At 49.2% G+C, this 12,126-nt stretch overlaps 1 protein-coding gene across 5 annotated transcripts in view; it reads right to left on the reverse strand.

The window, feature by feature from the left end:
• Positions 1–10,460, reverse strand: part of TCF20 (transcription factor 20) — a 131,869-nt gene extending 121,409 nt beyond the window's left edge. For all 5 annotated transcript variants that reach the window (XM_062013566.1, XM_062013604.1, XM_062013585.1 and 2 more), the window contains exon 1: positions 10,203–10,460. The gene's annotated coding sequence lies outside the window, so the exon portion shown is untranslated. The remainder of the gene's footprint in view (positions 1–10,202) is intronic.
• Positions 10,461–12,126: the final 1,666 nt, after the last annotated feature.

Consider the following 12,126-nt stretch of genomic DNA (forward strand, 5'->3'; position numbering starts at 1 on the left):
ACAGAAACACTAGCCTGACCCGCCCCTTCTGGCCTTAAAATACATATATACACACACGCACGCGGGGGCTTCTTGCTGCTCAGCTTTGTTCAGATGTTTTGAGGAGAGCTCTGCTCTTCTCACTCCCTTTGCACTCCCCCAATCCACACTAGTTTTGAAAGTGGTTCTTTAGGCTTTCCATCAATGAAAGCCTTGGGTGGAGAAAAAGGAAAGCAGGTTGTTTTGGAGAAGGGATCACCACATTGACTGAGAAAACTCCGCCAGCAGCACACAGGGATGCTAGATGCTCTGCTGACAGTGCCAGTTCCAGCCTCCACCAACTGAGCCCCTGCCAGCCTGTTTTCTCTGTTGCATTTGCGCCATGTGAGGGAGAGGCCACAGACTAGAAATGGCTCCAGGATCTCTGCTGCTGTGCTCAGAAAGTGGCTGGTATAGCAAAGTCAGTTTTGATTTACTATTTATAAGTAGTACTTATAGGTGTCTTTTTTCTTTTTTTTTTGCCTTCTCCCAACAAACCCCAATAACTGCACTTCCAGAGGGAAGTTAAGAGCTTTACACCCAACAGCACCACTCTTCTTTCCCAGCATGGCAAAAGCAGCAGCTGTTACTTCCATTATTCTTGGAAATAAGAGGGATAAATAGCTAGGACTCTCGAGCCTTGGCACCTCTTCCCTCCTGCCATTTGGCTACCAGAGCTACCGTTACTATTCAGGGCAGAAGTGCTCAAACGGGGCACACGTTCCAGGAGGCTGAGCCATCCCGCGTGGCCAGGCTCAAAATGGCAGACGGCGATGAATAGGATAATTAGAAAGTACAACAGAAACCGCAACGTGAAAACAAGCGGCTTCTATTACAAGAAACAGTTCTATGGCATGGTTAGATCCATCACCCCATATGCTGGGTCGTGGTGGTGCCTCAAGAGCCTGCTGCTATTATCTGTTTGCAATCACATTTCAGCCAGTCTTTCTGCTTAATGCACGAAAAGCAGAGCTAATCAGATTCACTCTCTCTCTTTCTGCTTAATGTCTCCAGTTCCCAAGCATGCTCTGTACTGCTTCAATTGATGTTCAACTAACACTAGCAAGCAGCAGGCAGTGCAAAAAAAAAAAACCCAAAACCCTAAAGAAATGGAACTACCTATTCATTTTAGTCCTTCTTCCCACTTACTATGTCTAAAATTCCTTCTACACTTGAGCTTTGCAAACAAAAGTCAGGAAATTCCCGTTTCCCTCTCTACACCACACCCAGCTCACGTATGAGTTCCCTTCAGCAAACCGCTCCTCCAGGGGTATCTGGGCAATTAATTACAGCACAGACCTCTCAGGCTTGCCTCTCACTCTCTGGGACAGCTTTTTAAAATATTTCCTGGCTAGGAATCTCCACAGAAGGATGTCTTCTGCTGGCACCATAATAGCCCCTCTTTGTTAATCTATCTGAAGTGACCATCACATGCTCTCCTCTCCTCTCTGCCCCCAGCAGTACTGAATTACTGCAGTCCTACACAGTAACTCTAATGTGTCCTCAGCATTCCCAGTCCGAGGACAAACAGGGACCTGGAACGGCTGCTTCTTTCACTGTACTCATTTGCAGACCACAGGGCGGCTGGAGCATCGCTGGAGTCAGCTGTGATACCTGGATCTTCACTACAGCAACCAACAGAACAGAAGCAAAGGCCCCAGACTGGGCAGATGGCGTGAAAATTCAGCGAAGAGATTCAGGAAAAGACTGCCTTACAGGAACACCCATCACCATAAGCCAGGTTAATCAGCACAAGAGGAGAATCACTCATTACAAGCACAACTGAAGATGTGCCAGAAGAACAACAACAAAAAAAGAGAAATCAGCAAGTATTTACAGGAGATGAGAAGGAGATGTAGGTGGAAGACAAAAGTGCCAGGATACATATCTCTGTCCAGGAGGAGTGAAGAAAACAGAGACTGCAGAGGTGAAACCCTAGACAGCCCCTGCATCTGTACAGATCCCCCAGCTAATACCCACTACATCAATCAGAACAATCGCAGCTCCAGAGAAGACCCCAATTATCCATCTCCTTCACTAACGTCTTCCCCAGAGGCTGCACGCATGTGCAAGGGGATGGAAGAAAAACATCCTTCTCAATGAGATTACTTGCAGCATTTTCTATACTGCCCCCTCTTATAAATGTGTGTTTTTAAAAAAATATATTGCAGCTGGCTTATAAGTGCAGCATATTTTAAAAAACCCATATCCTTGAAAACAAAGACACTTTGTACTCAGCATATCCAGTGGCACCATTATTTAATATCAATACACTGGTTCTTTCCTTTATTCACTCCATCCTTGGAACACAGATCCAATATAACAGCCACCCAGTGTATAATCTTACCATGCAAAGCAATGCAACCCTACAATAATTTTTCTCTTGCCACAATGTCTTCACATACCAATGAGAAGAATTTAGACTTAAATGCTTTAAAAAAAAACCCACAACCAACCAACTGCAGAACAGCACAAAACAAATCTTTAACAACTCTCAAGTTGGAGCAAATTTTCTCAGTCCCTCCCTACCTCTTTCCTTATTTGAAAATGGCTGCACAAACATTTCTAATTTGTGCATCATGCTGATTGTGCACTGCCCCTCCTTCCAGGTACAGCTGCTCAGTCGGTACCCACACGCACAGGCTCACTGCATCCTGCCAGCTCTGGCACACCACTCTTCACTGACATCATCTTCACCTTCATGCTGTATAAAATTCACCAGACAGACAGAGTTATCTGCTCCTTTAGCCATAAAACAATCACTGTAGGCCAACCGACGCCTCCACCTCGTCTTCCCAAAATGCACACTGTGACCTGTACCGTGCCCCTGCTAAGCAGACGCTTGAACATGCATTGCATTAGGTGACACATGCCCCCTTCCCCACAGTCGGCAAGGGCTGATGCACATACACTGGCCCATCCATGGTAAAGCCAAGGCAGAAACACTGTTCACATCAGTGAGCAGAAGCAAAGTTCACCTCAGCCAATTCCCACAGTCTGAGCTTCAGCACACCCCTGGCTTCATTGCATCCCTGCAGCAGCACCACAGCAGTGTCCCACAAGGCCTTCCCAATTTCTGCTGGTGCCTGAACATTAGCTAGGCAGCAGCACTCGGAGCAATTGCAAGTCACAGTTCAGAGACAGAGACGCTTCCTCCTGGTGCTGTGGTATTTCAGTCCTGGCTCACCACAGGCGTGCAGAGAATTCTCCAGACGCTTCCCTGCCCTTGCCATTTATTCCAGGCCATCACCATGTTTGAGAAAGCTCTTTCACAAACTCAGCCTACAGCTATCTCCTTAGGCAAGCCTCCTTTTGCCCTGTCGAGGACGGGGGGTGGGTGATGGCTACTAGTTTTTGAGCCCAATAATAATAATAATACCAACAAGAATAATAATTCTTAGTCTCATAGCAATGGGCTCCCAGGAACTACAGTATGCCTCTTACTGCAGAGGCAGTGAAACCTTTTCCCCTTTTTTCTCCCCTTTTGAAAACACTGCTTGGGAATGGAATCAGCATCTGGAGGCACACAAGTATATCCCGGGGAAAGAATGAGAGGAGTGCAGGGGAAGGGAGGGACCTGAAAATGAAAGCTGAGGGCGAGGTTTCACATTACAGCTGAACCAGGCTAATAGTTCATCGCTGCCAAAAAAAGGGGGGCCCCATTTCCACCTTTCTTTCATTCCCTACCTTTCACTGCTGGCAAAACAAATCTCGCCCCTCCTGTGCGGCAGCTCTGATACTAGCCTGAACCTGGTGAGCAGGTTCAGGTCTCTGTCCCAGGAGAAAACTATGCACTTTTTTGTACTTTTGGGCCAGCTAGTTTTCCTAAAGCTGAACAAGCTGGATCTGTTTAGCATCAGACTGGTTACTGGGCAAGGAATATGGCCACAGAGCCACCAGCCATGAATGACCACCTCTCTTAGGAGGAGCAAGGAGTTAGATTGGTTCAGCCACAGCGAGAAAATCCATACCCACCTGAAACTGTGGTTTCACCAACAAGTATACTGCTCAGCACAAAACAAGGGGCCTAGCTGAAAAGTCTGCAATAGAGGTGTTTGCTAATGATCTTAAAACAGGGATTTTTACCTATTATTAGGCTCTACCTACCCATAGCATTTCTGAAATGGATGATGAAGGTAGCCATGTAGGTACAGAACAACATTAAACTGAGCAGACCCAAACGAGACAGAAATATGCGAGGTACTGCAGGATTTCCAATAATAATTGTGCCTCTTTCTAAATTGGACTCTGTTGTTATCAAACAAGATGGCCGTCTTCATCACTCTGCTCAGAAATGTGTTTTCATTATAAACTTAACTATTAGTTTCAGGGTGCTCTTAATAAAGCATTTTTCTTTCCCCATCATTTTGTACATCATCAGATGAGCTAAAATAATGCAGTTTTTCTCGATTAAAAAAAAAAACAACCAAGCCCATATTACTCCACTGTCTTTATTCCTCTCCACCTCCTCTGCTCAATTACTAAAAGCAATTTACAGACAATAAATGTAACTTCACAGCTGCCTGTATGAAGTATTCCCTTCATTTTATAGATGAGGTTACAGGCTATACAGAAATTAATATCGGCAAGGTCTACTTCAAAGCTGGATAAGCAAGAGGAACAGATGAGCTCTTAAAGAATACAGATCATGTCTGTTCTCAGCAAAGTCAGAAATAAAGAATTAAGGGTGTTACCAGTTGGACATAAATTCTTTGAATGTATCTGCTTAAATATAGTAACAAACAAAAGCTCGCTTTGAGGTTTTGCTTGGTTTTATTCTGTTTTTATTAGGAACAACATCACGAGATTTCAGATTTACCGCTCAGCATCCCATAGACCAAACACGTTCACTTTACTGGTAAACACATGATTAACTGCTAACCTTACGAACTTAGAGGAGGTCTTCTCAGTTTGTGCACGATCACCAGGAATCTGCAGTTAGAAACTGCACACAATTTTAATAAATGAAGATAAGCAAGCTGGGAGAGAGTTCAACATTTTGTGCCGTAGCCTTGCGGGCTTGGCAGGGCTGGCTAGGAGGAGCAAGAAACTGTATCTGTTGTTAAAATCCCCAGCGGTGACTTTGAAAAACACCGGGAGTAGCAATACTAAGGGGAAAAAAACCCAAAACCGAAGTGCAGTTTTGTGCAGGCACTCTTCTGATGATAACTGCTCCTTAAGGCTTAATAAAAATGCACAGCCAACTTTTCCTCTTCCACACATTAGCAGAGCTCAGAAATAGCACCTGGGTCTAGTTATACAACCCAGCTTCACCTTAGGAGAAAACACTACCAGCACACAGGTACTCCAAAGGCTGAGTCATCCGAACAGGCCCTTCAAGGGAAAACAATCCTATTAAGAACTGGGGTGTTGGTATTGAAGACAAAAAGACAACTGTTAATTTTGGCACTCCTTAATTACAGTGGTTGCACTCCAACCATTTACTACCAAACCTAATCCCTGTGGGTTAGTAAATTCACCACACTCTTCCATCCATCCCAAAGGTCCTTTCCTAACACCATCCTCTCTTCAGCCAACAACGGTCTGTCATTGCCCATATGTTTCCTTATCCTTGACTAACACAAACTAGTGTTTGTACAACCACTGTGCTTGAAAAACTAATTTAGGATTAAGGTCTTCATTTCTAGACTGCATACAAATACCAGGCATGCTTAAATCAACAGGGCCTTGTGGGCTTCTGTGCTGTGACCAGCTAAAACCCAAAAGCTGTATCATGCACGCATCAAAAAACAGACAGGCTTCAAGATGGACCAATAAACCCAACACAACACAAGGGATTTGGACTTGTAAAATCTCTCACATGGGAAGAGTTGATAAACACCATAACATTTCTAGCAGAACTGCCCATTTTCTGCATTTTTACTGCGGCAAGTACAAATGTTCGTGCCCACTGATATTGGTGCCATTTCCACCCAAGTCTGCAATGGCACCACAACCTCACACCAGCCGTGCAAACAGCTCAGCAGATGTAGCTGCTGCAGCAAGCGCCTGCCCGAGCAAGCTGGAGCTCATGCACAGAGCACACAACCCACACTCACCTTTCCAGGAAAGGTCTGGGGTGTTCATGACAACCCATTGAGTCCCAAAACCTCCCAATGAGGCTGCACAATGACAGGAGGAGAGAGGCAACCTGAAGGGATGTAACTAGCAATGTTACGGGAGTCCAGCAACCCCCAATCTGCTCCATCTAAGGACAGGTCACAGCTCTCCCCTCCTCCTAAACCCCTCCAAAGGGGACAGACTAGGAAGGAAACTAGTGGCTCTGCCTGAGAATTTTATTTTTTAGGTTGGTAGATCTGTTGTGGAGACTGATCTACTGATATTTTTCTAATATAAGGAACATATAAGATGCCTAGAATTTGATAGCTGCTTTTTAATTAAATTGAAATAAGTAAATCACAGCCTGTTGCCATGGAGAATGAACAGACACAGCCTCTTGACTCCAGGGCAGGATCAAGCAGGATCGGCAGACAAGGCTGTGAAATTAAAAACACCTATTTTAAAGCAAATGGTCTTGATAATTAGCAAAAAATGTGGCATAGGGAAATAATATAACCATATGGCAGGAAGTGGTTTTCAAGGTGAACTACAAAGCTGTTTTAAATAAATGAATAAACTGCTGGAGCTGCTGGGTCACTCGCAGAACCATGCATGCAGGATTAAACACAATTTTAAAAACACACCAAGAAAACAGCAATTAGCTCTTCTTTTACTTTCCTGTCTATGGCCTGCATCTGTGTCTGTTCCTATTTTTAAGGACTTGTTTCAAGTGATTAACGTTTGCACCTATTTGCAGTTAGTGGAGAGCTGTCAAATTCACAGCCTTCCTTGCAGAGAACCAAGTTCATGGGTTATTAAAACCTTTTATCTCTTACTCTGTGGCATTACACAAATCACCAATATCAACATTGTTATCAAACACCAATAATCATTCCTGAATCTGTGCATCACTGTTATGACTTCCCATGAAAATGGGACTTTGGAGGGAATTTGCCCTCTGCACACCACGTACCCATCCAATTCTGTGCTACATCTGTGCTGTATCAGAGAGTCAAAAGGTAATGCTGGTCTGTCAGAGGGAGCCAGCACAGCCTTTGGCAGAAGCTTGGCTGATGGACAAGAGCCTTGCACGCTCCCTTCCCAGTTTATCCAGAGCACAGGGTATCAAAATACCACATCTCTTGCTGCTTCCAACCTCAACCGCTACCAGCTCACCCCCACCCAGAAAGTTGAGGCTGGATAGCTTATGTTGCTCCTGTAGCACCTCTGTAGAGAGGGTATCGTATGGTGGTTGCCACGAGCCTTTCAAGACACTTTTGCTCTGCTTGGATGTAAAAAAGCTGCAGCAAGGAAACTCTCATCACCTTTTTGAGCCCAGCCAGGACAAATCTGAGCAAGAACATCTTACAATTTCCAGTGATCATGTGGCCAAAGTGCATCAGATTCATAATAACTTAATAATACTTAAAATAAATTGTAACTAACTGATGACTCAGTTTCAAAAATGCGCTGTACATTTTTTTGAAGGGAAGGGACAGATGAACTAGCTTTCACTTCAAACCTCCTGTCCACTCTAGAGGAAAAGACAATTCCTATTCCTTCTTTCCAATTCCTTCCTATTTTGTCAAGACATAAGTTCTCAACTCCAGTCGTGAGTCTTCCATGACAGCTAATGACCCACATGAAAAAAACTGTCATGGTCCCAGTCCAGGCCCCAGCTGGTTCCATTAAAAACTAGTCAGGCACAATCTCAGCCCTAAAGAGCAGAAGTTGAGCTGGCTATCAACAAGCTCCTTTGTGTTCCCACCACACCAAGAGACACCCGCACAGGGAAGGGAGGTCAGGACAAGAATCTTGGGAAAAGGAGAAGTTGGGAAAAATGAGCTATTAAAATCAGTATTGCCTGCTTTCAGAGTCTTGCTTGGTTTTGGAACATTTACTGCTTAAACTGAAATCACACCACATAAGATTCATGGCTTTCATTAAAAATAAACTCCAGGTCCACGTTTGCATGAAGACACGCATTAACTTGCAAATCTAGTTCACCCGGAAGGACGGCGACAAGGACCCCAACGCCACTCCTTAAAAACACTGGGGTGGGGGCAGCATGAGCAGGCTAACTTGTCCTCTTTGAACAGTTGCAGCTGACAGCAGTATTGGCCCAACCTCCTCTCTCATGCATCCTCTTTCTTTCCAAAGCCTGCAGCGAAACATCTCGGCACACGTTAGCTTCACTGGAAAGTGCTACACACCCTCTGCTTCCCTTCTCCCCCGCTGCCTTCCCTGGCATGCAATTGGTTTCCTACTGCTTGAACCACAGTCCTGCCCCACCGCCTGAATGCAAGTGGCTTCACTAGGGCTGTTTCTGCCCTCGTAGACACCAGGCAACCAGAGGGCTGCAGGTGGCTTGTTTCTCCTTACCTCGTAGCTCTACTTACATATAATTTTGACTTAAAGAGAAGAGATTTAACACAATTATCAAGGCTGGCCTAGCACCTCCCTCTAAAAGGGAACTGTGGTTTGTTCTCCATGCCCACAAGCCAAGATAAGCGTGCACGGGAAGACTCCTTCCCAGGGACACTCCCAGTTGGACAGAGCCAGGGTTAACGGGCGCCTGCATTATGGCTGAAGCCAAGCGACCACTTGGCATATGAAAGATGCTAACTGTGCCCAAGAAGAGATTATTTTCATATCCCAGTAGAGAGGGGTCACAGGCCAAACTTTTTAAATTACCAAAAAAAACCAAAAATCCCAAAAACAAAAGAGGGGGAAACTCCCCTCCCCCCACAAACTAAAACCCTCACGCGTACAACTGTTTCCTTCACCAGCATCACACCATGCCATACACACAAAGAGGTGAGAGCACTTGTGGGGCCAAGGCCCTTGCCCAGGCAGCCCACAGACCCCAGTTCCCAACACTTGTGCTCTCTCCTTGCCTGCTCTTCCCTGATCTCCAGTTTGCCCCCGTGCCAGTGTAGATCCTCGCAAGCACCTCCCGCAGCCCCAGCCTACCTCCCCAGGACCTCCTACTCCCACTCACAAACTTCTGACCTCTACACCCGCAACACTCTTCCCAGCACGCACACACAAGCAAAACCCGGGGAGACCTCTTCCTAAAACAAGAAGAGGCTTCGGACGCCAGCTTCGCCAGGGTATTTTTCAGCCGGCGGCGGGTCTCTCACCACGCTGCTGCCTGGGCTCCCACTGGGAGTTTCCAGCCGTAAGCCTCGGCGGCTGCGAGGCCGCTGGCTGAGGAGCGCGTGGCACATGTGCGCGCGTCCCCGCCGCTGTCAACAACTTCCAGCCACGGTCCCGGTGGGCATGTCCCGGGTGGGAGGGGGGCTGCCTACCGCTGCCAGCAGCCATCTGACTTGGGAAAGGCAGCTCGTAAAGGGGATGGCGCTTTAACAAAAATAAAGATCACCGTCATGCTTTTTTTCTTAAAAGTCAGAAAGGTCACGACGCGTTGAATTAGGTGGAGGGGGGCGGATGGGGGAGACGACACGGGCGAAGGGAGAGGAAGGAGGTGGGGAGGCAATGCTCAAAACCACACGGTATTAACTGTTTGCTCACCATTTAAAAAAATATTAGGGAGGAACTGAAGGACGGCTGCACACACAGACAGCCGGACAGAAACCCGCGCCAGGGGGTGAGCGCACGCCCGCGCGAAGCATCGGCAGCCCCGCAGAGACTGCCCCGCGGCCGACAGGCCCGTCTGCCGGACTCCCCGCGCTCCGGCCAGAGGCGGCCGCCCGTCCTTCAAAGCTAGCGGAGGGACGTCGTGAGAAAGGCGGGTGCCCGCCTGCAGCGCCCCGTTCCCGAGGTGGGGGGCGGGGGGCGCGGGGAGAGCTCGGGCTAACGGCCCAGTTGAAAACAAACGAAGCCCTCAGTAAACGCTGCACACACTGTTTGCGGGACGCGACGCAAAACCCGAGAGGTTAAAAAAGTCACTTCAGAACAAACGGGGGAGGGAGGTGGGGGAAAAGGAGTAGGGGGGGTGCCCGCCCCCTCCCTCGCCGCCCCGGCACGATGAGATCTCCGCCCCGCCCCCAGCCTCACCTGCCCCCCCCCCCCAACCTCCCCGCCGCCCCTCCGCGAGGTGGGGGGCGCCCTCGCGCGCAAGGTGATGCGGGCGGGCAACCGTCGTAACGGCCGCCGCTTACCTGTGGGGGCCGGCCCTCAGCGTCCCATGGCAGCCCCGGCCCGGCCCGGCCCGCCCCGTCCCGCGGCGGGCAGACGGGCTCCCGATTCTTTGTTGCGCGGAGGGGAGCGGGTACGGGTCCTGTCAGCTCATGTGACGCGGTGGGCTCGCTCTCCGACGCTTTTCCTTGCTGGTTCTTCCTCCCCTCTCCCCTGCCCGCCCTCCGCCGGCGCTCAGGGCAGGCCCCGCAGCCGGGCGCGGGTCTCAGGCCCGACTGGCTGCTGGCAGAGCGGCGGCGGGGGAGGAGGAGGAGCCGCCGGCGGGGCGGGCTCCCTCGGCAGGGCCGGGCGCGGAGGAGGGCTCTGGCATCTCACAGCGCTGCCTGGAGGGGGAGGCGGCGGGGGAGGGCGCTGCCCCGGGCCCCCGCGCACCGCCGTGTGTCGCGTTCCCCCCACCGCGGCTGCCGCTCTCGCCCCCGTTTCCTGAGAGGAGACGGCGCCGCGGGCCCGAGGCCTCGGTGGGATCGGCCTCTGCCCAGGCCCCGCTCCGAGGCGGGAAGGCCTCACCGCCCGCTGCGGCCGGGGAAAGGGAGCCGCGGCTGGCCCTGGGGCAGGCGCCGGCTGCCCGAGAGGAACGGCCGCCTCACGGCTGGTGGGGTGTTGGGGGGACCACAGGGCAGCCGGAGAGGCAGGAGCTTCGGCAGCCTCCGTTGGCGTGGGATGGGAGTGGGTGAAATGGACCCCTCAGCAGTGAGGCTGTTCCCCTCCCGAGGCTGCTGTTAGTGCCCTGATGCATAGGCCTGGGCCTGCCACAGCAGTCTGGAAAGTAAATAAAAACGTAATTATGTGCATTCTAGTTGGGACTCGCAATAAAAGAGAGGAAAACCCCTCGTTTTCTCTAGAATTGGAGATCAGAGGAATAGCAGTACTGAGTCAGATCAGCATCCTGCCTCCGAGAGTGCTGAACAGGCAAATCCAAAGACAGACGGTTGGCTCCAACAAGCAGCCCGAGACATTGCCCCAGAAGAATCCCCCACGACCTGGTGATCCTGCGGTCATGCACTTCCCGACCCACAGCTGGGGTCTTCATATTAAACAGCTTCCAAAGGGTTTTTCTTCAATGCATTCAGTCTTTCTGTGTGTGTGTGTGTGTGTGAAATTTTCATATCTGCTACATCATGCAGCAAGCATCCAGCCCTCTTCTTGAGACGGCATTTAGTCACCTCCTTTTGTTTGCCAAGCTCTTAAGTGGGGGACGGAGAGAGATCACCTTTCTGCAGCTCTTTAATGCCCCAATACACCGTTTTTCCTCACAAGCCAAGTCTGAAAAACATTAAACTGCCAAGCCAGGCCGTATATGGGAAACACATTACATTTCTATCAGAAGCACAGACAGCTCAGAAAACCTTGGACTCCTTCATCAAATAAAACCGCAAATTCAATGAGCAGCTTCCCTGCTGCTCTAGTCAGTCCCAAGATTGCTCCTACACTGGCATCAGCTTTCTAGACACCACAATTGACATTAATAAATGGCACCCTGCAAGCCAGCACATACACAAGAACCTACTGACCATAAAACTTCCTCTATAAAAGCAGATGCAATAAGACCTGCAGCCATCCAAAACGCACCAAGAAGCAATGAGATTCAGCCAGCCCTGCCAGATACTGTTGCACCTGCTCTGAGGGGAACGCTGGCGATCCGCTTTACCCCGCAAGGTCACTCTTCCAGCAAAAGAGATACAAAATTACCGCAAGAAAGATACGATGGCAACCGCAGCAATTTTAGAAAAGCACTTTTTGAGGGATCGAGGTTTATTTGGTGTTTGTCTAGTGCGGCCAAATTTAACAGGGACTGGCAAAGTCTCTGACCACATTAGCTTTCTGCAAATTTGTTTTTCTGCTTTTTTATTTTAGAGCCTCTGCTGTGGCGTTCCCTCCCACAGTCAC

Source organism: Colius striatus, chromosome 1 (genome assembly GCF_028858725.1).
Source record: "Colius striatus isolate bColStr4 chromosome 1, bColStr4.1.hap1, whole genome shotgun sequence".
Taxonomy (NCBI): Eukaryota; Metazoa; Chordata; class Aves; order Coliiformes; family Coliidae; genus Colius; species Colius striatus.